Genomic DNA, 27,772 nt, shown 5'->3' on the forward strand with positions numbered 1-27,772 from the left:
TCGACAGCTTGACTAAATGTTGTATTTTCGCCTTACGCGACTTGTTTTAAGTTGATGTCTGTTGTTTCCTTCTTCCTCTCTCGGTGTGATGTCGGTGGTTTCGGCCGAATTTGTGTGTGTCTTTTCTTTAGCATTTTGACTGACTGACACAAAGAGTGTTATCATACTTTGCGAGGAAGAAGGAAAACAACAAAATCCTCTGTGCTGAAAATGCAGTTTGAAAAACAATTTCGATATCATTTGGTTTTTTCGGGGGGGGGGGGGGGGGGTTAGACAAATAACAATTTGAGTAGAAACAAAACAAAAACCTTTGCAGTGCTCATTATTATTCAATTTCTGGAAAGCTGGGAGTTATCACTCGTCAAAACGTAGATACTAATCTGGCATGAGCTGAAATTTGACTCTGGTGAATTATGCACATAATCCTTGTTATTGCAAGTGTAAACATAGTATTTCCACGGGCAACCAGATATTCACACGCCACAAGAAGTGACTGGTACGTAACATGGGGGTTACTAATAACTATGTTACAACAAAATGTATGCTAGCTAAATTTGCATGTAAAAATGCACGAACACCTTTTTTATATATAAATATATATTATCCAAATGGTGGCATGTGGATGACGGTCGCTGCTCGAACTCCAAGGCATGGCCAGTGTCTCTTGCAACTTAATTAAGTTTAGTTCAGGCAAAACAGAGACTTCCTGGTCTTGGTGCTTTAAAGACCATATATAGCTAGCGTAGATCAGGCACAACATATTTGCTACCCAATTAACTTTTCGGACAGAAGTAAAATGGCGAAATATTCATGATCAAGAAGATTTTCAATGTTTTGCCGGAGACAGCTAGGTTTATCGGAGAGATAGTGTAAGCGTATATCATGTCTTGGTTATCCGAAGACTTTTGACAAAGACTTCATAACCTTCATCAATCCTGTGTTTTGATACGCCGATGGGGACTTTCCGAGGACACAGGCAGTATGTAATATGTAGCCTGAGATAACCAGCTTTTAAAAAACAAACAGAAGCGTAATTGTTCTTTCTGAAATGATACATTCCCTCTGTATTAGGGTTCTGTTTTGTGACTATCGAAAACTTCTTCGAGACACAGAATCAAAAAACAAGATTTGTAGGTTATTGGATGGAACGTTTCATTATTGACAAAATGTTACATTTAGTAGTACGTCGACCCAGTAGTCTTTTAAGTAGACAGACAAACCCTTATGAAACAAATAATTTTCTTTCTTTTGATTTTTTTCTTCAAGACACAGGAAACTTCATTTTGTTGCCAGAGACCATCAATCAATCAATATGAGGCTTATATCGCGCGTATTCCGTGGGTACAGTTCTAAGCGCAGGGATTTATTTTTTAATTTTTTTAATTTTTATTTTATGCAATTTATATCACGCACATATTCAAAGCGCAGGGATTTATTTATGCCGTGTGAGATGGAATTTTTTTTACACAATACATCACGCATTCACATCGGCCAGCAGATCGCAGCCATTTTGGCGCATATCCTACTTTTCACGGCCTATTATTCCAAGTCACACGGGTATTTTGGTGGACATTTTTATCTATGCCTATACAATTTTGCCAGGAAAGACCCTTGTGTCAATCGTTGGATCTTTAACGTGCACGCCCCAATTGTAGTGTAGTGTACACGAAGGGACCTCGGTTTTTCGTCTCATCCGAAGGACTAGCACTTGAACCCACCACCTAGGTTAGTAAAGGGGGGAGAAAATTGCTAACGCCCTGACCCAGGGTCGAACTCGCAACCTCTTGCTTTGTGCGCAAGTGCGTTTCCACTCGGCCACAATTGTTGTTGTTGTTGTTGTTGTTGTTGTTGTTGTTGTTGTTGTTGTTGTTGAGATACATTTTGAATACTTTGGTAAGCTTAGGTTGAAAATAAGGCAACCAGTTATTTTACACCGACAACTCCCACAGGACGTCGCACTGAGACTACTACTGCCACTACTACTATCTCGTCATGTCGGACCTCCCCCTCTCCATCGAGACAGTGACTCGCAGGGAAATTGCCTTGTAGATCTGGGCGCCATTTGACATGAGAACGTCCCACTATCGCTAACAGGACTGGCATCGGCCCGGAGTGTCTGTCAAGATAGCAAACACTCTCTCTGCTCTCCCTAGCCAGGAGAGCAACCACGACAGACAACTCCTACATTACTAGAAAGGGAGATAATGCTGCGCGGCATCTTCGGGACGCTATGCAAGACTGGATGGTTTATTGGATTTATCTCAGGTGCTGGTATGTTTTTAGTGTGATGTGCTGCTTGGCTGTTCTTATTGGAGGTAAGGTGTTGTCTGTTTCATGTGTCCTCATATCAAACGAATTTTTTAAATTTTTTTAATTTTTTTTTATCTCAGGTGGTAAGTTCTCTGGAAGCCATTGTGGAACCGGTTGGTTGGTTGGTTGTTCATGCCCCGTCAACCTATTTGACTAATCGGGGCCGATTATATTTTCTTTCCGTTCTCAGTTTACATGGTTGTCTGAGTGTTTAAAACTACAGATATTAAAATCCAGTACAGTAAGGTGAAGAAGCTTATAAAAAAAAACTCTTGTATTTACACACATGCTTTAAACAGCAGGGAAACTAACTTTGTAAAACGAAGTGTTTGGCGTATTGTGCCTGGTGTGAACGCACAATTAAGAGAGAAACGAGACTCAAGCTTCTATTCAAGTTAACCATGGCATGTGAGGTACAGCAAATGCCCCGTTGTCATTCAGATGCAGATTTTGCTGAAGGGACCAGGGGAGCTTCATCATCACTGTCCATCATGGCTCTAACCGAGAAAGCAGACACATTGCAGCACAGGTTCACATAAAGTTCCCCCCTCAGACTCCCCGACCGACAGGGTTACAGATAAGGACACACAAACGTCACACTGATTTCTACAGCCGCGGCCACTAACGTCACCCTGACCAACGTCAGTGCTTATTAGCGGCTTGTCTCCAATAAATTCTCGAGGAGTTTTATGGCTGAGCTCAAAACGTACATCCCTTTTCGTAGACGTTTATGCTCCTCAAGGCTTCTCTTGTGTTAGTTGCTTTTTGTGTGTTCTTTTTTCTCCCGGCCAAACTCTGAAAATCTTCTTTTCTGCTTTACCCTACCCCATCCACACCCTCATCCAGTTTTGGCTGCTCATATGTGACTGCATAAGTGCATTGTATTTACTTTTCATTATGAAGGTCATCAGCGGTGGTACCAGGGTGGGTGCACAGGGTGCACGGGGTGCACATGCACCCCCCTCCGGCTAGAACAAAAAGAATAGAGAGAGAGATTATATGTTTACTTGGGAATTGTAAGATGATTCCGTAGCAATTTCTGAGCTCAGATTTTGCTTCTTCGGACATTTTTATTTTTTTATTTTTTTTATTTTGTTTTTGTTTTTTGGGGGGTGCCCCGCCGCGCGCCCTCAATTTACACTTTTGAATTCTGGGAGAATCCAACACCCCCCCCCCTCCTCCACCCCCCTTAAAAACTAACTGACCCGCCTCTGGTCATCGAGTACAAAAGGTAGCTTTTTCAGACATTTGCACCTTTAGAAAGCAAGCCTTAACAATCCAGCTAAATGTCCTGTCGACGAGTACAACTCACTGTACTGAACAAGTTCCAAACTCGTCCATCATTTCTTAGCCTTTAGACAAAATATGGATTTCAACGACAAGATAATCTATAGACACCAATCACCAAAAATATATAAACAGCCCTCGTGACGTACACTTCTTTTTTAAACCGTAATGTTTTTTCTTCTTTTTTAAGCGCCACCTAAAATGGTTGTCGCGGCTTTGAAAGCTGACACGAGATCGAGCCATTAAAAAAAATCGTATCTATACGCTCTGCTTAAAAGGGGGGACAAAGACATCTTTATGTCCTAATCATTGACATGTATATGTTCAGTGTCACCATGAAGCATGTCAGAGTTGTCGCGACCTACGCTGTTCTGCAAATAAACCGCTGTCAGCATTGATCAGATTAGAAGGGCAAAGGGAGATAACTCTCATCAGTTTTAGCGCACGGGTCACGTGATAGATAGCTTGGCATCTACCCCTTCCCCGACCTGTCATGACTTTGCATGCACATGGAGTAAACATGCGCTCCTCGCTGATGTTCCTAGCGATGACAGACAACTTAAAAGCAATTCAGACCAGTGTTGTGTGTATAGCAGAACGATTTTTCTTGCTGTTTGACGCACTCTGTAGGTGTGATATTTTATGTACGGAGAATGCAGAGTGCAGATTACGTTAAAATATACTGTACTAGACAATGTTTTTTAGATGAAAAACCTGCCAGTAAAGTTCAGACAGAAATATCAAGATCTGAAGACTTGTCTTCTCCGATTGTGTTGTTGTTTTGTGACTGTGCCTACTAATTGTCTTCGAATTTTCTTTTCACACACACACACACACACACACACACACACACACACACACACACACACACACCATCACACACCACCACCCTCAACCACAACCAGCACCACCACCATTCACAACAATAACAACAACAACAGCAACAGCAGCAACAACAAAAGCAGAAACATTAAAAAACAAAACAATAGAAACCAAACACCAACACAAAATCCACAAAAAGACATCTTCAGGGGCAATTACTGTATGGCCTACATAAAGTGTCTACTTAATTTTCTTCATGATAAACGTCTATTAGAGAGATTAATCTGCAGTTTGAATAATAATAATAATAATATGGGAGATTTATAGAGCGCTTGACGTACTCTAAGCGCTTTACAATGAATTGGTGAGAGGTCAAGGCAGGTGAAGTAGCCCGCACGTTGAACATCTCTCATGCTGGGTATTTTCGTGTTTCTATAACCCACCGAACTCTGACATGGATTACAGGATCTTTTCCGTGCGCACTTGGTCTTAAATCACTCTGTGTAATATTTTGATGTGGCCGTAATTTGTAAGATGGCAGCCTGCCCCATGGACGTGAAAGTATAACGTGTTCAAGGATGCTACTTCAACGCAGCTCGAGTGTTTAAGCCAAGCATATGGTCTTTTAGTATTTTTAGCAATATTTCATACGATAGATATATATGTTACCCACTGTCACACTGACATCCCTTGTTCACAAAAACATGACGATCAATAATAGGTAAAGCTGATGTATGGCAACGGTTCTACTTTTTAAGGTTATATGTACAGGGGGTGTCATCTTAATATTCAGAACTAATCTGTCAGCTTTCAGACAGCAATGCAACGAAACCTCGAAGCACACCTGTCGCCGGTATTACATAAACATCACAAACCAATGACGCATCTGACAACTCTGTCGGGGCAGCTGCCACCCTATTCATGACATCCCTTTACTCTGTTTACGACACCCATCAACGCCAACTGCATGACAGTCAGTTACCAGGCCTATTTGCGGCATCTCCACAACCCCGTTTACGACACCCGTCAACGCCGACAACCAGCCGACGTTCTGTCACCATGCAAGGGCGAGCAACGACAGTTCAGTCCTATGCAGTCACGGAGACGGCTTTGTAAAAGACACCCGTGAACGACAACCGCCCGACCTTCTGTCACAATGCAAGGGCGTGCAGTCACGGTTCTGTCCTGTGCTGTCACAGACATTGCAGGTCCTGCTACCGACACCCGTAAACACCAACCACCCGACATTCTGTCCCGACAAGGCAAGAGTGAGCAACGACAGTTCTGTCCTATGCTGTCACGGACTCGGCTTTGTAAACGACACCCGTGAACGACAACCACCCGACATTCGGTCACCATGCAAATGTGTGCAGCGGTCGTCCTGGGCTTTGCTTGTCACGGGTGGAGAGGCTACCCCCTAGAATCTACCATTCAAAACCAACGCGCCAATCACTCATAAAAACGTCGCTCCAAATTGACAGGGCATAAATCACCCAGTCGCGGCTGACTGCCGTGAGAAATAGCGGCGTGTTGCACGTGCAAATTAGTGCTGACAGCCCGGTGTAACACGAGAAAAATACTCCCACGAGATTTTTACTCCGGAGTAAAAATTTCGTACGAAAATGTTACTCCCTTTACGAAAAAAAGCACTCCCCCATTACACGAGAAAATTACTCCCCACGACAGGTGAGTTCCGAGTAAACATTTCGTACACAAATGTTACTTCCCTGACGAAAAAAACCCGAATAAATTACTTTAACACGAGCAATTTAACTTCCCATGCCAGGTGTACACAATTTATACTCCCTTGTTCCATGTTAGTCTTGGTGGTGGAAGGGGTGGAGGGAGGGTAGCGCGACATTCGTGTGCGCGAGATCACATAATTGGTATTATGCCTTCGCCCGCATCCCATTTTCGCCTGCGAGATTTTTACTGGAAGTAAAAAAAATGGGGAGTAAAAATTTCGTGGACGAAGTAATTTGTTCGTGCCTTGGGGAGTTCTTTTCTTGTACACAAAATTTACTCGGAGTAAGAATTTCGTACGAAATTTTTACTCCGGAGTAAATTTTTCGTGGAGTACAAATTTCGTGTTACACCGGAGAGGCGCCAATCAGGGCACAGAGAACAGACAGGAAAGAAAGAAAGGACATCTTGCAGTTGTGAGTTGCTGCTGCTGCTGCTGCTGCGTCGCGACTCTGCGCACCAACGATAACATGTCGCAACATTTCCTAAACTTGAACTACGCCATTTTCATTCCATCAGCGTTATTACGTTCGAAACATAAAACAAGCCTCAGTCACAAGAAAGGACCAAAAAGTAAGCAATCAGTTGCGACTCTGCCTACCTACGCTGCTTTTATCAGGACAGTTTTCCAAACATGAATGGTGCCATTTTCATTCCATATTCTGCCAGGCTGCTTTGTCCATGATAAAAGCGAAAGAAAAATAAAGAATGGCGAGACGATTATCTCGATTGAAATGGTCATTGGAAACCTTGTAGGCCCAAAGAAACGTATCGGAACGACTATCTGATTATCCAGCAACCTTCCACGACGAAGACATTTCAAAAAGGGTGTAAATCACTGTTTGAAGAACCAAAATAAATCAATGAAGCCCTCAGGTTTGAGGAAAAGTAAAAGCGTTCGTCTTTGAACTGAACTATGAAATAAGGCTCGTCACTGTGTTTTCAATGGGACGGAGGTTGGTTGTATCCGGAGAAGGTTTCATTGACGAAAGGAAACAATCGTGGTGATTATTTTTCCACGACAATATTAATGTGAAAGCGGAATTTCAACGGTGTCACGTGCTGACTGCTGGCACTATAAGTTGCAAGTAGTCCGAGCAAGCTGAAGTCCATGTTGTGCAAGGGGTACACAATGCATGACAATAAACCCCAGGCCACATTGTTTGTGCTTGCTCGTCAATCATAGCACGCGAATTTGATTCTTTTGGTGTTGGGGGGGAGGGGAGGGGGGTGATAGAAGCTTGTTCGACCTCTTTTCACCCTTTATGTGGCAATGGACTTTGGCTACCAACCGGAAGCAGACAAATCATTATTAGAGAGAGAGAGAGAGAGAGAGAGAGAGAGAGAGAGAGAGTGAGAGAGAGAGCTAGGTCACTACTTCCCAGCTTTACTGGCACCCAGGTGTGTAAAACCTTATTTACGACATAAATGTAACTTTCCGTGAGTCGAGTTTTCTTCTGACTAAAGCGTTCCTGGGAATTGACTGACTTTCCAGCTCACTGCGTGTTTAGATGTTCTTGTATTGACAGCCTTTACGAATGGCCAGGATCGGGTTGCTCAACAGTTTCACCAGGACAGCTTGACAAACGAAACCCATAAATTTCCAGCGATTTCTTACGGCTTTGGATCTCTGGATATTTAATTATGATGCACGAGGCTTGATTTATAACACGTTGACGCTTCTCAGCGTGTAAGTGTTTTTGTCAAATGTCATTTTATTCACTGCGCAGTTTTGTACGCGGAGACACGATGACGTACCATGCAGGATGTGAATGAAATTTTAAAGGGTGTTGTATTTCAAAGGCACACTTTAAACAGGACGTTTGTTGGTATTCAGTGTTGCATAATTTTTTTTTCTTTTTTACAAAATAATGAAGGCCCCCTTTTTCAACTATTGGCCATTTGTTTACCCCTGGGGAATGAGGTTCCTGGGAAGGTGAGGGGTAGTGAGAGATAGAGAGGATTAGGGTGGGTTTTTTTTTTTGGGGGGGGGGGGTGGGTTTGGGGGTGGGGAGCTTTCTGAGAAGAAGAAATCGTTGCATTATCTGGAATATTGAGTTTTAAATATAAAGGTCATTGACCACCTTCTGACGTATTATTGAACAATCATGTCACTACGCGTGCAATGGCGTCTAATGTCAACGGTGCCAGAGACCATCATGATGCATGTGTGTGTGCGCGCGCGCGCGTGTGCGTGTGTGTATGTGTGTGTGTGCGTGCGTGCGTGTGTGTGTGTGTGTGTGTGTGTGTGTGTGTGTGTGTGTGTGTGTGTGTGTGTGTAAATTAAAATTTACAGGCACCATCCTAAATAGCCCCTCCCTCCCTCACACACACTATCCCAAACCTTACTTAAACCACAACCTGACTCGATAGACGCATGTACAATTATCCCCTAAAACAAATATGGCGCAGACAGAGGTGTCGCACTTTCAATCACATTATTCCAGGCAATTAGATCCGTGTCATCAGCAGAAGGCATCACAGATCATGCTGAAACGGCCACTATCTATCGCGCACGATCAAGGAACTGTAGAAAGCTTTGTCATGCTATAACTGAAGCTCCTTTCATTGTTCCATTCGTGATGGTAATGGGCAAAGCGTTCTTTTGTTCTCAGGCTAGGACAACCCTCCTGGCTCCCCCACCCATTGTTTTTATCTCCCTGATGCAAAGTGCGATGTGTTTGACACACTCTCCCACATCTGCAGGTTCATCTTCAAAGCCTTGTTGTAGGCCCCCCAGCCACACTTTCACTAACTCTGGGTCTAACCCTCTGTTCCCTCTGAACATCCTTTTATTTTCTTAACCAGACTTAAACTGGAAGAAAGAAGCAAGAAAAACAAAACCCACCACACACACACACATAACACACACACACACACACACACACACACACACACACACACACACATACACACACACACACACACACACACACACACACACACACAAAGTAGCACACACAACACAATATACGCCAATTAAACAATTAAAATACACACATTTGGACATACAAAACACAAGTTGACTTTAGAATTCAAAGTCGAACAGCACGTGGGTTTGTCAGTAACCTGTGCATAACCATGATTTTGTTGTTTGTGTTTGCGTTTATTATTCAAATCACGCATGTGCGTTTGTCATTCATATTAATGGTACTGAACTTGTCAAATCCAGGTGCACGGAGCCCCTGGGGCTTTTAGTCATACCTCAGGCAGCTATCCGTTAGAAGAACTACCAAGTTTCATTGACTTGCACCCAAAGAGTCAAGAACTGCAATTTTTTTACGAATTAATTTCGTACTCGGACCCGGCTGGTCTTGACCTATTTTTGGATCTAAATTTAGATCAGGTAGATCACCACATCATGCACAAAAAGACACGTCACTAAGCAAACTATGTCAGACGTCATCATGAGTTTGTGTAAAACAAAATGGAGGCCGGAATCACTCAGTTGAATCGAACTCCGACCAAACACCACGTAATGACTAGGTTAATTTATGCACTCGCGTGAACAAGAAACTGTCGAGCTTCACAGATGTCGTCGTTGGGTAGTTTTGGGTTTGTTTTACTACCATAGGAGGATTTTTGAACTGTAAAGGCACTCAGCTGCAACAAAAACGCAAAACGAAGGCTGTGAGCTGCACTGTGCCTTTAACTTGCATCTGTGTGTTCATGTAGTCTCATTGCTTTGAAGCCATTTTAGGCTAAACTGAAGTTACACAAAAATATTTACTTGTAAACTTTTTACAAATGATTCAGTATTCTCTTTGAAACATCCGTCTCAGGCCAACACCTTTTATAGTGTGAACCCGTTCACACAAGCCTACTGTAGACAGAATCAGATAAGAAAGAAGCTAAGGCAAACCAAAAAAAAGTCTGTTTTTGGTAACATAGGCAAACAAAATAGGGTCGGTAGGTCGGGATTTTTTTTTCCCAAAAAACATATTTTGCCAAACAACAGACTTTTTTTCTTCCCAAATGCCCAAAAAAGTCTAGGGTCGCGCGAAAAAATAGGGTCGGTCTGGATACCGTAAACAGACTTTTTTTTGGGGGGGGGGGGGCCTAATGGTCGTTTTACACTACATTAGACTGCAGGGTGCACGCAACACGCTCATTTTGGGGCTGTTTACCCCTCCCCAACGGTCTTACCTTTGATCTGGCGCGTCGTCGGTGACAAAGTGAAGAATAAACCGCATGATTTTTCAGTTTGGCGAACGCTGGGGGGAAGCTGGTGATGTTATTGCAATCTGTCTGCAGCCGTTCGCCTTGTTTTGCAGGAACACGCTCAGAGACAAACGAGCAAAGGATCAGGGAGTATGGTAATGAAGCCAGTATGGAGGAAGTTGCGCTGTCTTTTTTTCTCTTCTCTTCTCTTTTCCTCTCCTGTTGTTTGTGCAAACGTTTAGTTTTGGGGCGTTTTGAGTTATTGCCTGACAGTCTGTTGCAGTCATAACTTGGCCATTTTTCTTTGTGTGGTTTGAATGACACACACTTGCGGCTGTCAAACTTGTTTTCACTTTTTAGCGCGAAACAGGAGGCCATAGTTCGTCTCAGTTGACTAGTGTGGACCTAAGATTGACTCAATGTGTAAAAGGAGAAAAAAAACGACAAGCAATTATATGATATTATATATTTCTTTTTAAAGGGTTTCCAACGATGTTTTAGTGGCCTGGGGTGGAATTTGATTAACACACACACACACACACACACACACACACACACACACACACACACACACACACACACACACACACACACACACACACACAATAAATTAACATGTCTAAATACGCAGAAATTAATATGCTGAATCTCGGTCGTGGCCAAAATCACGGGAGGAGGGTAGGCAAGTGGTAATCTGCGTTTTTAGTTCATTAATTAATCCAGATTCACAAAGTACACCCGTCCACTGACATTGAGAAGAAACGCAGGATTGAGCGAAGGATTCTGAGAGATATTCCAACGACAATGAAGCCTTTAAAATATGACATTGGTTGAGCTTAAAAAAACCCATATTTTCTAAAAAAAACACCGATGCAAAGATAGTTGAGCTAATTTTAAGCAAAACAACGCCCAAAAACAATTGTTCGTCATTCAAAAACAAAGTTTACTCCTTCCTTTATTTTTTGGTGATCGTATAATTTATTAAAGATTTGGTGGGTGGTCAGACACTGAAGACAGTTGACAGATCCTGTATAAGAACAAATAGCGTTTCATCACTGACAGGGAAAATGCACTCAATTACTGAGGTACTGCAGGTTTACCGAGTCAACGTGCCGTCGTCACCTTGTGCATCGTTTACTCACATCCCTTCACCGCTGCGCCGCCCCTTTTCCGGTTGCTTTCGTTCAAGAAGACAGACTATGGCAGCCTTCTAACGCCAACAGTGATAATTTCAAAGACCGTGCTGATAATAGTTACCCGCATCGATCATAAAAACAACATTTATGAATAATCGATGTTACGCCAAAATCGTAACACAGTTGGGCTTTTTGGCATTATTTTGTCACAACAAAATAGTGAGTCCGAAGCTAGAGAAAGTCTAAAAGCTTCAAAACAAAACAAGGCAGTGATCTCCGTAACAATCAACGATAATGATATAGACCACACTCGTCTTACAAGTGTTATACTTTTAATTCTTTTCTAAGGCAGTTTAGTGTCACCAGTCTTCGTTTTAACTAATTTACAAGATGCTTGTTCAGCGACGTTCTTTTATTAATCAAAGATAACAAAGATTTCCCTACTGTGAACATTGAAGTTTTCCCTTTTGACTCACTGTGTAGGGAGAACATTATGAAAGGGCACAATTTTCGCTAGAACTGTAGAATGTCGTGTTCTTTGTAATTTGTTAGTTATACTTACAGTTATCTTTGTAATATGTTCATTTTTGGCGCTAGTACGCAGCCATAAGACCCGAAGCCGGTCGCCTTCAGTCGCCCACAGTCGCCCACCCACGGTTCAAACGTCATCGTTGACATGACGCAGAGACGGCAGAAGGCCGGCGATTAATCACGCGACGGAACAAGGCTTGTTTAGTCGCCGGGGCCATGAGGTGGGTCTGATGAATGTCCCTCGATTTGCCTCCCTTGCCCGTGGATTGCCTCCCCTTGTCCCCCGAGGGTCAAGATGGCGGAATGATGAAGGCGCAGGGATCACGATAAGTATCGCGGCTGTGCACGGGCGGTTTGTATTATCCCCCACTGTCAAGATGGCGGGGATGGAGGGAGAGGGGTGGGGAGCTTCGGTGTTCCTATACGGCAATGAATCGATGCCACATTATACATCAGCATAAAAAGATAGCAAGCAGAGATGAAAGTCTTTCGTGAGTTATAGATTGACATCGACTTTAATGTTCTTGATTGTGGTCTGAGTGATCAATCAGTATACTTAAAACTGACGCGTAGGGGTTCATCAGTTTGAGCTTCGAGGCTTTCTCAACGAGATACGCATTTATTCACCAGTGAAATTAAACTGCTGATTGTAATCAGACGGGCTATCAATCACTTATGCTATACAGTGGACCCCCCCTCCCCCCTCCCAATTTAAGACCTCCTCCTTTTTCAGACTTTCTGTTCATAACCTCTGTACATGTACCCCCATTTTAAGACTCCCTCCTTTTTCAGACCTGCTTTTCTCAGAATTGTGGAGGTCTTGAAAGTGTTTTCGCATAAAAGGAATATAGTCCCGAAGCTATATCCACTAATAAGATGCGATCAGGATCGGTCTTACGCACATCTTCAGAATGGTTTAAACTGCTGATTGCAATCCGACAGGCTATCAATCAGCTATCGTGTTTGCATGAAGGGAATCCAGTTTTGAAGCAATCAACACTCACACCTCCAGTCATTCATGCATGAGATGTTATCCAGTCTAATAAATGGTGTAATACGACAGAGGAATAGCCCAGATTCTCTCCGATCGATGGTGTATCTTTGAGGTCCGATACCGCAAATTCCTTCTCCTCATAACATCTTGCAATACCGTGCATAGTTTTCTTTGAGGTATGATCATCTGTTGACTGAATGACGGTTGACGAGAGAAGTTCTATGCCTGTGTAGGTAGAGCTTCGGACTTACCGTACAGTCACGATCCATAATGATGTATCACAGCGCATGGGGACTTGGTTGGTGATTATCCTGACTGATGCGAACAGCGGTGGCGAAGATGAATGGTTGTTATCAGTCCTACCTGCACATACTCCTGCTTTCACCATTCCAGGTAGCAGTCTCCTTGCCCACACACACACCATCCTGACAGCGACATCCAAAGGCAATTGGCAAAATATGTGTACGATTGTTTTCAACTACGCAGATGCAATGCGTCTTCCGACTGTCCTCAATAACTTATGCTCATCTTCAGGTCCTCTTTGTTCACCCTGTTCCACTTGGTTTTGTATTACATGTATGTTATGTTATATTGCTGTTTTTCCTGTACTTATGTATCTTGTATGTGTCAATAGGCTCTGTGCTTTAATGACAATAAATTCTGATTCTGATTCTGATTCTGATTACATCCAATCCCTCATCCCAAGTGAATACACAACCTTTCGGAAAACACAACAATACAGCCAATCCGTTTGAGACAAAGTTTTCTTGACAATGAGAAAATGTATGGGGATACACAAAGTGCATAAAGCCAGCTACACGTAGAAGTCATTCTTCAGCTGCTAAATCACCAGCACTACAATCGCCTCCATCGGTTTATGTCATTCATTTACATGACGGACGTGGCAGGCACACGGGGGGGGGGGGGGGGGGGGGGGCAGGGAGGGGGGGGTAGCAGAACAATGCTCACAAAACCAGCAGCAGATCGCCTGTTGCAAGGCCTGCACAATGGTAAGAGCCAGGCATAAACAGGACATACCTGTCTTCACAAATCGACTCATTAGACGGCCCTGGGAGATCAAGATAAATTGACGGCGAATGTCTCGTCATTTATCAAGCCATCAGTCATGAGAATCCCCCAAGGTGCCATGAATGCCTGTGATCGAGTCGGCGAGGGTTGGTTCCACTGGCCGCAAGATTTATCGATGGCCATTGCAAACCACAGAGGGACAGGCGAAAGGGAGGGGTGGGGGTGGGGGTGATGGAGGTAAGTTGGGGTGGTCGGGGGAGGGGGTGGGACAGCAAGGTATGGGTGTAGTCAGTGCACTTATTAACGCAGGGGGTGGGTTAGAATGGGGGGGGGGGGGCACGGGGGTCATTCTGTCACTGGCCAGAATACAAGGATGAAGGGAGGGTTGCGATGTGGATGAGATATGGAAGGAGGAGGGGGTATGAATACAATTATTGTTGAATTCACACGGGAGGGCTATTCTGTCACACAGGAAAGGCTAGCCAGAAAGACAAGAAAATAGACTGATCACATCTCCCACAAACCTCCCTCCCCCTGCACCCCTTCTTTTTATCCTCGCCCGCGATTAATTTCTCGTTCTGCAAAGCCCGGGCAGAAAGTCAGGACAGGAGATTGGAATGATTTGCTCACGTGAATGAATGGATGGTGTCCGTGTGTTATCTCTCGTGATGACTGCCCGTTTTGCCTCCAACCGCTGCCCATCTACCCCAGTGGGATCACGGTTCTTGATGGATTACCCGTCGTGGGCGAAAGGCCAACGGTTTGATTGTTGCAAGCACGGCTAATGAAAACTCATTATTGAAAGGTTTTTGTTGTTACCTTGCTGTGAGCGTGACTAGAAGAATTATGAGAAGTGCTTTAGGATCACCTGTATATGTTTATAGCTTGTTGTTGATTCTAAATAGATTAATATTGTATTGTATTCATTGATTATTGAAGAAAACATTGTTTAAATCAAGAGAAGTGTACCAGTTACAGCAAACGGCACAGGCAGTTGAGCACATAGCTCTCTTTGACTTTGCGCATCAAAGGTTGAATTGTTTTTGTACTTTAGTCTCAAGAGTGGTCTACGTGGCTTTTTGGTTTGTTTGCCACACACAATGAAATGTGTATCCGTGGAGAGTCAATGCGGTGAATGATATTATATTGTGCGAAGGTGCTCCAGCGAATGTGTCTACATCATAGAGCTATAAATAATGTCTCATTTGTACACACCCTTATTATATCTCAGTGATGCACACCCTTAGAGTATCTCAGTGATACGCACCCTTATAATATTTCATGGATCTCTCGTCATGTTTTCAACATCCTGTGACTTGCCGGATCTGTTGAAATGAGTTTTGAGAAGCAAACTACGGCAACAGGGAACAAGCACAACAGCACTCATAAAGAACGACAACAAAGAATGCGAGTGTATGCAGTTTATCCCCCTCCTTGCACAAGAAAGAATAACACTTAACATAATTAGGCCAAAAAAAAAAATTGTCTGTTTAGGGTAACCCGACCGACCCTATCGATTTGGCGCCGACCCAAAAACTTTTTTTTTTATTTCAAAAAAAAAAAAGAAAAAAAAAGAGGTAAAAATGCTAAAAAGAGACATTTGGCGTTTCTTTCTCTCCCTTTCTCTCTGTTTTATTTATACGTTAGTTTTGAAACATGTATTCATCAAATATAAGAAGTTAATGTTCAGCCAACATAGCGTTTACACCCAAAAAAAAAAAAAAAAAAAAAAAAAACCCTACCTACCTACCGACCCTACTTTTTTTGGTCATGTTACCCTAAACAGACAATTTTTTTTTTGGCCTTAATAATAAGACAAGCGACTTTCATCTCCTGAGTTCTGAAAAAAAAACCCACCGATTCTGCTCTTGTTGTGTGCTGCAGTTGACATCATGAACATGTCCTTTGTCGTTCGAGCCAGGATAGAGTTTTAGTTTCTATGGGACGATTAGTGGGTACATCCTGGAAGAAGCAATGTAATTCATCTCTAATATGACCCCCCAAAACTGGGTTATTCACCATCCCAAATTCTGTGAAAAGTTGTCAACAGGAAACATTACTTTTTTTGTCATAAAACTGTAAGAGGTTTCGGTTGTCAGCATCATACGCATACATTATTTAGGTGAAACATAATATGTTTCCGGGTAGCATTTAAAAACAACCTTAGTTTTGTTTTGTTGTGGCAACGTGTCCGCTTGATCTGTAGTTCATACAATGAGGAAAAGTCTCGCATTGCGAAATCTTCAGTCGGGTTCTGTACAACTCATGGTCTTTAAAGAAAGATAAGGAAAAAATAAAAGAAATACCAACATGGACTCGACCACAAAAACAGACAGTCAGACAAACAGACAAATAGACAGGCGGATATGTTGACAGAAAGATAGGTGTCTAACGGAAAGAGAGAGTGATGCGGAAGGTGAGAGAGAGAGAGAGAGAGAGAGAGAGAGAGAGAGAGAGAGAGAGAGAGAGAGAGAGAGAGAGAGAGATTGTCATCCAACCAACCAATCGGATAGGCAGACACAGACATATAATAAACACACCCACGTAACCAAAAATGCAAAGTATTATACATATATATATGTTTAAAGTGCACTCTGCCCTTTTCTCTCGAGATTTGTTTACAGCTCTCTCAGCAAAACACCTCATTTCTGCTTTCATCTTTTCATCTTGTCGACCCCCTTTGAAAACTGATTTAGTTTAGAGCCTCTTGGCTGAGTGTAATGTTCCAAGAACTTGGAATTTCTCTTTCAGTTTGTATCGCAACGAGTTAAAAACTGACTAGTTCTTGTTCGGGGCTTCCCTGCCATTCGCTTGTCGGTTTCAGCTATTTAAAACGCATCTATTTGTCATTCTACTTTCTGTTTTTCCTTTCAGAAGTCGTTTATCGTGCCTCCTCACCTAGCACCTCCTCCCCCCCCCCCCTTTCTCCATCTTCCCTCTTCCTCCTCCCTCTCTTTCTCCTCCTCCCCCCCTCATCTTTTTCCACCCCCCCTCTCTCCCATTCTTCTTTCTATTCCCTCCTCTTCTTTCCCCCCACCCCCCCCCCCGCGGCCTCTTTCTCCAACACCTCCCTCCACCCCCTCCCCCGTAGCGAAGGAGGAGTAAATGACTGAGTGTGATAAGTGTCTTTCGTCACGTCAGTCGGGGGTGCAGGAAATGCTTGCAAGGGCAGGCAACAGACAACCTCTCTGTCGACATGATGGGGCCCGGTGATACAAGTACAGACGCTCGGGAAATTGGGATGGTGGGGGTGGTGGAGGGGACGGAGAGGGAGGGGGGCGAAAAGAGAGAGAGAGAGAGAGAGAGAGAGAGAGAGAGAGAGAGAGAGAGAGAGAGAGAGAGAACGCTCAGAGAGAGAGAGAGAGAGAGAGAAAGAGAGAGAGAGAGAGAGAGGGAGAGAGAGAGGAGAGAGAGAGAGACACGCTCAGAGAGAGAGAGGTATCAAGAGAGAGGGACATAAGGGAGGGGAGGCGTAGGGGGTAGATCGAGAGGGGTATGGGAGGAAAGATGGAGGGATATAGGGGTGTGTGTGTGATGCCGGAAAGACCGGAGGGCTTCCTGATGGTGGTGCTGATAACATGGAAATGTTAATAATTTACCCATTGCCTGGCTTTGATCTTCGCCCTGGGATGTCTGCCCTCCTCCCTTCAGCGTGTTTACCAAGGGGTGGTGGCTTTTGCTGGCACGATCGTTCTCTGAAATGAGTGGGTGTGTTTTGGACAAGGATTTTTGGTTGTATGTGTGTGTGTGTGTGGGGGGGGGGGGGTGAGGGTGGGAAAGGCGTATGAGTGTGCGTGCGCGCCGCGTGTGTGTGTGTGTGCGTGTGTGCGTGTGTGTGTTTGTGTGTGTGTGAGTATGAACGTGTGTGTTTGTGTGTGTGTGCGTCTGTGCATGGACAGTCATAACCTAAACTTTTCGCTTGGTTTTTCTGATGCAAGGGTTTATAATATGCGGCTTAGTCTTTTGCCCCTGTTGTTGTTAGCTTGTTGATATTCGCTTTAAGTGCCGTGTGTGTGTGTGGTGTGTGTGTGTGTGTGTGTGTATGTGCGCGCGTGTGTGTGCATGTGCGCGCGCGCGTGTGTGTGGGTGTGTGTGCGCTTAGTCACTAGAAAACCGCACAGAAACGCAAAGAAGAGACAGCAGCGTACAGCAAAATGCTTACATCAGTTACGAAAAGAGCGCATGGATTAGTCTCGGCGAAAAAACCGGATGTGACAAGACTGATGAGTTGAGATGGAGGTCCCTGATTGGATTACACTTCTGACGTGTCAACTTGCCTCCTAGGTGGCGCGGCCGTCTGGCAGCGCATTGATAGAAAGCTCTTTGATTTTTTAAAAGCTGATAAATCTCATCCGACGTAGTAGGTTAGACAATGGAGGAGGAACTGATTTCGTTTCTTTTTTTCGTCTCCATTTACTCCTTTCCGGGAAAAAAAAGTGTTGGCAATTCAATGTCAGTTCGGGCTTCGAGGCTGAGGAAGTTAGACAAACTTTCAAGAAGTGTGACCTTTTAGTATAATTCAGTCGGCTTTTGTACAGGTTTTAACAAAGCAAATGTTTGGAAAATGAAGAGACAGGAAAGAGAGATAGAGGAAAGTTGGACAACTGAGAAACGAAAATCAAACATGGAACATCTGCTGCATATTATTTAGGTGCCAACAGGATCAGTGAAATGATACGTAAGGAATGTGGGTGGAGCATTGCATTTATTACGCCTTTCCTATCACCACATTATCTTTTAATGCGCAATAACATTTTGTGCGGAAAGAACTCATTTTTAACGTCAGATGAAGGTTAAACCTGGCTAAAATTCGCTGTGTATGTGAAGCGCTTCCATACAATGACTCAGCTAAAAAGAAATGGTTTGTTGTGGACATGTTTAAAGCCAGGCGTTTGACCTGCCCCCTCCTCCTCCTCTCCTCCCGTGTGTGTGTGTGTGTATGTGTGTGTGTGTGTGTGTGTGTGTGTGTGTGTTTTTTCCACTGATAAGCTGCAGAGTCACGCGTGCTTGTAGCCTAATTATACCTCAATCCCAATCAAATTATTTGTTGCTGTAAATAGTTAATGGAACACAACAACCTTTGAGCAGTTTGACCAGTCGAAACAACAACATTCTATGTTAAAATGTATAGAGGGATATATCACAAAGCAGGATAACGGCAGACGGCGTTGCACAACACTAACAATATATAGAGGTAACGGAGTAAACGAACGAATACTCACGACGTCACTTTTCTCGTCTCACATTGCCGGTGTAACACCCACTCTATCTCCACAACGAACGGTCCCCTTGGCGGAGGTACTGGTATCATGCACCTAACGGGACACAGGCATTACTATGATACGATAAAATGATGTGTGTGTGTGTGTGTGTGTGTGTGTGTGTGTGTGTGTGGGGGGGTGTTTGTGTGAATGTGTGTATGTGTGTGTGTGTGTCAGTGTGTGCGTGCGTGCGTGCTCGTGTGTGTGTGTGTGTGTGTGTGTGTGTGTGTGTGTGTGTGTGCGCGCGCTTTGCCATACTGTGCATCAGTCGCCGAGAGCTCTGAAGTGCGAAGGGGCGATTATTAAGTGTTCATTATTATTAATGGTAGTAGTGGTAGTAGTAGTAGTAGTAGTAGTTGTAACATTGTGAACACCAGTCGACATTGATGAGCGAGAATATTCCTATACATAGCAGAGCGAGAAGTAATCACGTGGAGTTCGTGATTGTGTGAATGTGTGAGTGAGCGAACACGGAAGAGATTTTCCCCTTGCGGTTTTAGGGCAGTCTTGCCTGAGCTATGAGAGAGAGCACACGGAATAAAGAATGAGAACGAGCTGACAGCGTCAACGTCTTATATGTCTGTGTATACATGTATCGCCGTCTTTACATGGTGTCAGAAGAGTGGGATACGAACTCTACGCAGCAAGAATGGCGTCATCCATGCAGAATCCAAACATAAACTGGGACTCCAGAAACCTGCAGGAAGAATGGCGAAAATTCAAACAGCACGCAGAACTTATGTTTGCTGGACCCCTACACAAGTCGGCGGAACCCGAAAAGTGCGCCTACCTCCTCATTTGGACAGGAGAAAGGGGAAGAGAAATCTACAACACCTGGAGCTTATCGGACGAGGAGAGCAAGCAACTACAGGTACTATATAAGAAATTTGAACAACACACCATGTACCACTCCAAAAAAGAACACGCTCTTCGCCCGATATCTCTTCCTGAATAGAAAGCAACAGACTGGCGAATCCTTCGAGACGTTCATCACAGACATCCGCACACTCGTCAAAGACTGCTCTTACAAAGACGCCGACGAAATGGTTCGTGACCGAATAGTATGCGGTATAACCTCCCAAGAAGTTCGAGAAAAGCTACTTCAAAGTGGAGACCAGCTGACCATGGAAAAAGCCATAGAAATTGTCGTCACCCACGAAGCAACGAAACAGCAGCTGGCGACAATGCTGACAGAAGGGACAATAGAAGTCATCAAGAAACGACGTTTCGATAGCAGCTCAAGAAACAGACGTCCATCACCAAAACAACAAGAAGAAAGAAGTCAGAACAACGACGAGTACGACTGCAACAATTGCGGCCAGAGACACGGACGAAGAGCATGTCCAGCCTACGGAAAACGCTGCAGTAACTGTACCAAACCCAACCACTTCGCCAAAGTATGTCGCTCACGAAGACCTACAAAGACGGTCCACGACATAGAAGAACACGACGAAGAAGACGACGACTCTTTCCTGAATATTGACGTCATCGCCATCGGCAAAGACCACCCAGACACTGCGTACGCCAACATAACCCTGGACACCGGCGACGTTATATGCTTCAAAGTCGACACCGGGGCACAAGCAAACGTCATCCCCTACCAGATTTACAAGCGCATGTCGGTGCAGCCCCCACTCAAACAAGGAAAGACCAGCCTCTATGGGTATACGGGTCAGCGTATTGACGTCAAAGGAATCATGCAGATCAAATGTTCCTACAAGGATCGGAAATACCAAGGCATGTTCTACGTCGCTGAGACAACCGGCCACTCTCACCCTGTCCTCGGGCTCCAGGCGTCCCTCCAGCTACAGATCATCAAGATGATATTGACTGTCACCAACCCCGAAATGACCCACGAATCTATCCTCAAAGAATACAGTCACCTTTTCAACGATGGCCTGGGCAACCTGGACGGAGAAGTCACTATCCACCTGCACGAAAACGCCACCCCCGTGGTACATCCCCCCAGGCGCATACCTCACGCACTACGAGATCGTCTGAAAGAAGAGATCGACGCCATGGAAGCAGCTGGAGTGATTGCCAAAGTCACCCAACCTACAGACTGGGTCAACTCTCTCGTTGTCGTCGAAAAGCCTAACGGGAAACTGCGCATCTGCCTGGACCCAAAAGACCTCAATCAGGCCGTGAAGAGACCACACTACGCAATGCCGACGCTTGAAGACGCACTCGCCAAAATTCCCGGCGCCAAATATTTCAGCAAATTGGACGCAAAAGCAGGATACTGGCAGATGTCCCTCTCGGCCGAGTCATCATACCTTACCACCTTTAACTCGCCCTTCGGCAGATACCGTTTTTTGCGCGTTCCGTTCGGTTTGGTCAGCTCCCAAGACGAATTCCAGCGCAAGGTCGACGAGACGTTTGAAAACATCCCGGGACTCGTGGGGCTGGTCGACGACATTCTCATCGCCGGGCGAACAAAAGAAGAACACGACAAGACCCTCAAGGCGGCACTGGACAGAGCTACAGAAAAACACACGAAGCTCAATCCCGATAAACTGACTATCTGCGTGCAAGAAATCGAATATTTCGGCCACGTCATCTCATCAGAAGGAGTCAAGCCAGACCCAGCAAAGGTAAAGGCCATAGTCAACATGAAACCGCCAGTAGACAAGAAAGAACTGGAGACCATGCTGGGCATGGTGACCTACTTGGCCAAGTTCGCACCGCACCTTGCCGATATTACGAAGCCACTCAGAGACATGCTGAAAGAAGACAGCGATTTCGTATGGGACTGCCAACAACAAGCAGCCTGGGACAAGATAAAATCCATTTTGGCAAGCCAACCAGTACTCGCGCTGTACGACCCAACCAAGAAGATTGTCCTGCAAGTCGACGCCAGCAAGTACGGCCTGGGAGCGGCGATCTTTCAAGACCACAAGCCCATCGCCTATGCCTCCAAATCCCTCAACAAGACCGAAGTCAACTACGCCCAAATAGAAAAGGAGCTATACGCCATCGTCTTCGGTTGCGAGCGTTTCCATCAGTACATATACGGGCAAGAGATCCTCGTACAGTCCGATCATAAACCGCTAGAGACGATCATGAAGAAACCGCTTGCATCAGCGCCCCCCCGTCTTCAAAGAATGCTCTTGAGATTGCAGAAGTACAGCATCAAGGTCATCCACGTGCCTGGGAAACAGATCCCAGTCGCCGACACGCTCTCCAGGAAATTCCTGCCAGCCGAACCCGATGACGTCACGGAAGACCTTGACGCACAGATACACTGCATCGTGAAGAACCTCCCGGTCAGCGACGAAAAGATGGCCCGGATCAAGAAAGCCACGGTAGAAGACCAAAGTCTCGTCACCGTGAAGTCCTACATCCACAATGGCTGGCCAGACACGCGTCAACAATGCCACAAGCACGCCCTAGACGTATGGAGCTTTCGAGACGAACTGTCCGTCATCGACGGCATGATCCTAAAAGGAGAAAGAATATTCGTTCCTACTGCACTGCGTCCCCAAATGCTGACAAAGATACACTCTAGCCACCTCGGGGTAGAAAAATGCCTCCAACGAGCGCGGCAAATACTCTTCTGGCCGAGAATGGCGGCCGACATACAACACACCGTAGCCAACTGCACCGTCTGCAACGAGAGGCAAAACAGCAACTGCAAAGAGCCGATGCTACCTCACGACATCCCCACACGACCCTGGCAGAAGCTGGCTTCAGACCTCTTAACCTGGGACGGCAAGGACTATCTGGTCACGGTAGATTTCTACAGCCGCTACTTTGAGATCGACGAGATGGCCAACACCACGTCAGCTGCAGTCATCAGAAAACTGTCAACACACTTCAGCAGACACGGCATCCCAGAAACCTTGGTCAGCGACAACGGCCCTCAGTTCGCGTCCGATGACTTCGCCCAGTTTGCCGCTACCTGGGACTTTAACCACGTTACCTCTAGTCCCAGATATGCCCAGTCCAATGGCCTGGCCGAAAAGACAGTACAGACAGTAAAAAACATCATGGACAAGGCCAAAGCCAGCAAGAGTTCCGCTCTGCTATGCATCCTCGAGTACCGCAATACACCAGTAGACGGCCTTGCGTCACCGGCCCAGCTATTGATGGGTCGTCAGCTCCGGTCCGTCCTGCCAGCGACCGCGAGCCAGCTGCAGCCCAAGACAATTAACCCGCAGGTCGTCACGGCCCGACGTCAGCAGCGCCAGGCAGGACAGAAGAAATACTACGATCGTTCCAGCCGACCGCTTCCCTCGCTAAAGACTGGAGATGAAGTCTTCGTTCAGCTGACCCCAGATGACAACTGGAGACCGGCCCGAGTCACCGCACCCGCCAAGACGCCACGATCGTACCATGTGCAAACTGACGATGGCCGCATGTACCGTCGCAACCGGCGTTTCATCCGAAAACAGCCAAGTCAGAACAAGACGTTCATGCCTGAGGTGGTCCAACAAGAGGAACCCAAGACACAAGCCGCAGCCCAGGGACCTGGATTGGACCCAAACACCACCAGGTACGGGAGACCCGTGAGACCCCCACAGCGACTGAATTACATACAAAGCTTTATTCAAGAAAAATAGGCTGTCTGTCATGAACTTATTTCATCTACAAGAAGAAAGACAGTAATTACAGTATTAATTGAGCTTTCACTTGGCGCCTGTGCGTGCATGAGAGAGGACCTATTGAGTAGAGAAAATTATATTATGAGCAAGGAATTGCATTGACTGCCAATTACTATATTAACTTGCATTCAAACAATTAGGAATACAGGTAGACGTTTTTTGTATTTGTTTATCATTATTGTTTAATATTATGACAAGGGAGATGTAACATTGTGAACACCAGTCGACATTGATGAGCGAGAATATTCCTATACATAGCAGAGCGAGAAGTAATCACGTGGAGTTCGTGATTGTGTGAATGTGTGAGTGAGCGAACACGGAAGAGATTTTCCCCTTGCGGTTTTAGGGCAGTCTTGCCTGAGCTATGAGAGAGAGCACACGGAATAAAGAATGAGAACGAGCTGACAGCGTCAACGTCTTATATGTCTGTGTATACATGTATCGCCGTCTTTACAGTAGTAGTAGTAGTAGTAGTAGTAGTAGTAGTAGTAGTAGTAGTAGTAGTCGTAGTAGTGAAAAGAATGCCTTCTTTGTCTCGGTTCCGAACCGAGAGTTCGGTCGTTTTCCCTGCAACATCTACACTACTTTGCAGGGTGGGGCGACAACGAGCGTGACGACCGACTGATTTAAAAGAAGGTGGGGGACAGCACGTAACACTCGTCACAGCAAGCCATCAATCACACGATCAAGCGCGCGTTAGCTCACTCAGGCGTGGTGATTAAACGAGCATTGGCGGGCGCACAGAGGCGTGTCGAGTCGCTAAATCAATAGAGTGTGTCGGGTGGACGAGACGGGGGGGACCAGACGACCTTCATTACCGGTCACATCGTTACAGGTGGGGAGGATACAAAGTGGGAGGGGCAGAAGTTGTTGCTGTGGTCTCTAATCCTGCAGGTAGCAGGGAGGGTCAAGTATGTGTCCGAAGGTGTCAGGTTTAGCCGCGCGTGAGGGTCGTGAAAGGATGTTAATAGCGCCGGCGTTCATGGATCAAAGGAACAACGAAAACTCTATGTTTAACAACCACCAATCCCACCCTTAATTTTAAGCTTTCTTTTCTTACTTTCTTGGGGTTTTGCCAACACTGAACCTCAATTTGTATACCTTTCATTGGTTCAGATTTTCTCTTCGCGAAGTCAGTAATCTTTACCCTCATTCCAAGGCGGGCCCCTCTTATAATTATACAAGAACTCGCAATGTTGTGTCAGTTTCCCCTGATAAAATCCCATCCTATAGGTCCAAGTCTACCACTGGTTTAAGTATCCTCCTACAGCTTTATAGTCTTCGATTTCGTTTGAAAAATAAATTGTGGTCTTTGATTTCATTGTCAAATAGTCTGTGGGTACAGTTTGCCCCCGTTTTGAGACACAATTCTCTCCAACCACCCATGAGGAAGTTTTATTATATACAGAGGGACAACGGTAATAGAACAGAGTAGTCATGCATGATATAATTATTCTCTGTATGCAGGTGGTTGGACGCAGAAGTGCGACAAAAAGAAGGAACATATTAAATTAAGAAAAACACACACTTTATTTAATAATAAAAAGCAGCATTGAAGTGCCTAAACTAGCCCAGAAACTACAATACCGGTTTACAACACTGACTTGCTTGGTACCTCCGTATGGGTGGGACTGAGAGCGCATAGAAAATTTAAATGCTAACATACATGTCTCAAAAAAACAACTCTTTCTGGCGTACATGCTTATTTGAGTGATTGGATGGGGGAAAATCCTTGATAAATCTCACTGTCACATGGAAGTCACCAAGAGAAAATCTCATTGCAGTCATCAAGAGAGAAAATAAAAGTCACAGCAAGAGTTTTCCTTTCAACCATAATCTATGGCGTTGAAGTGATAAAAGAACAATCAAATCAGTCAAGACCTGACACACAAAAAACACTCTCAGTAACGAGACAAACAAACAAAGGTCGTGCCGCAAAGCCGCCGTTGCCACTAATTAAGTTTTCACGAGCTTGAAGGCGACATTTTACCCTGACCTGTCTCCTTAATTTGCAAATAAAGCGGCGTCGTGCATGCATAATCTATTTCCAGGAACCATTTGGTGGCACAGCTTTTCTGACAGCCTATTCTTTCCCGTCGTGAGAGTTCTCAAAGACCTCCCCGCTAAACGCTTTCTATTACGCGCATGACACAGGGAATTATCCATTCGGCGCAGCCGCCGCAGAAACCTCAACTCACCAAGCTAACGCTAATTAGCGGGAAGTTTTCGATTGTCAGTTTATTTTTCCATCACATAATTATAATACAACAACAGAGTTCGAGTTATTATTGCTTTCTCTCTCTCTCTCTCTCTCTCTCTCTCTCTCTCTCTCTCTCTCTCTCTCTCTCTCTCTCTCTCTCCGTTATTGAAACAAAGAAGTATCTCATTATGTAAAGAGAAACAACATAATTCATTGTCTTCTTTCTTTTAGCCCACTGGTTATTTTCACCTTTTTAAATGCATTCAAGCTACGAACGAATATCAACAAGAATGAAGCGAGCTGAGAACAAAAACAAGCCGTTGATAAAGGAAATAGAAGATGCAACTTGCAAAACGCAAAAGAGGTGGGGGGGGGGGGGGAGGGGCATTTTTCATGTTGCCCGCACATGAGGACCGGAGCATTTAACATAAATTAGTTATGAGATCAGTCTCTTAAAAAATGAAATGACATTACAAATATTAAAGCCACCAACATGTACATCTTAGAGCACTCATTCAGACAGCACGCATACACTGTCTTTACATCAATGCTGATGGTAGAGTATCATCTGCAACATGGTCCCAAAGACCAAAACTCGAATCAGGTGGTCGCCACTCGGTTTCAGCAAAGCGGAAGTGAAGCAGAGTCGGATGGAACACATCAGTACACGCTGTTACGAGTCCTCTTCATGCGCAGGAGGCACACAGGGTGTAAAATAAAGCAAACCTGGCAAGCCTGCGAAATGATAAAGAGCGAATTTTATTACCCAAGACATCTTTCATGTCTCCCGTAACTGCTTTGAAAGGAAGACAACACACGAGCGGAGGCAGCGGCAACGAAACTTCCGCCTCACCACCGCCACGCATGCGCAGGAGCAGAAAATAAGGGCCCCTGACTTCAAAGGGAGGTAAAGCTTCGGGAATGGGTCCTAACTTTTCACATCGTCTCCTTCAGTTTGTCCGTGGAATTGAAGACAGCACCTCCAGGAGTCACTGTGGTTTAGATTTCCTGCGTTTTAACGCTGCCAGCAGTTCTTTGAAGATGACGGGGGAGTTTAGTATACACTTCATGGGCAGAGGCGGCAGTTGTAACTGGGAATGAAAAACGCCAGGTTCAGCTTTCGTTCAAGTTGAAAGAGGAAGACGCTTTCGGATTCTCTCGCTCTTGTCTCTGAACTTCCAAGACTCAAGATGCTTCTGCCCACGATATTGGTCAATTAATCCTCTGCCTGATAGAAGCCAGCTAATCTGGCTAACCTCAACGCTAGAGAGGAAGGGGGATGGGGGAGGGAGAAGAAAGAAGAGTGAGGAGAGAAAGAGAGAAAGAGAGAGAGAGAGAGAGAGAGAGAGAGAGAGAGAGAGAGAGAGAGAGAGAGAGAGAGAGAGAGAGAGAGAGAGAGAGAGATGATGATGATGATGATGATGGAACTTTATTTTTCAAGGATAGAGGTTTAAGGCGACGCCTTTTCTTACAACCGGTCCTTACTTCTCAAGAGAGAGAGAGAGAGAGAGAGAGAGAGAGAGAGAGAGAGACAGAGACAGAGAGACAGAGAGACAGAGACAGAGACAGAGAGGAAGAGAGAGAGAGAGAGGGGGGAGAGAGAGAGACAGACAGACAGACAGACAGACAGACAGACAGGGAGACAGACAGACAGACACAGAGGGAGAGAGAAAGAGGGAGAATGAGAGAAAGAG

Source organism: Littorina saxatilis, linkage group LG2 (genome assembly GCF_037325665.1).
Source record: "Littorina saxatilis isolate snail1 linkage group LG2, US_GU_Lsax_2.0, whole genome shotgun sequence".
Taxonomy (NCBI): Eukaryota; Metazoa; Mollusca; class Gastropoda; order Littorinimorpha; family Littorinidae; genus Littorina; species Littorina saxatilis.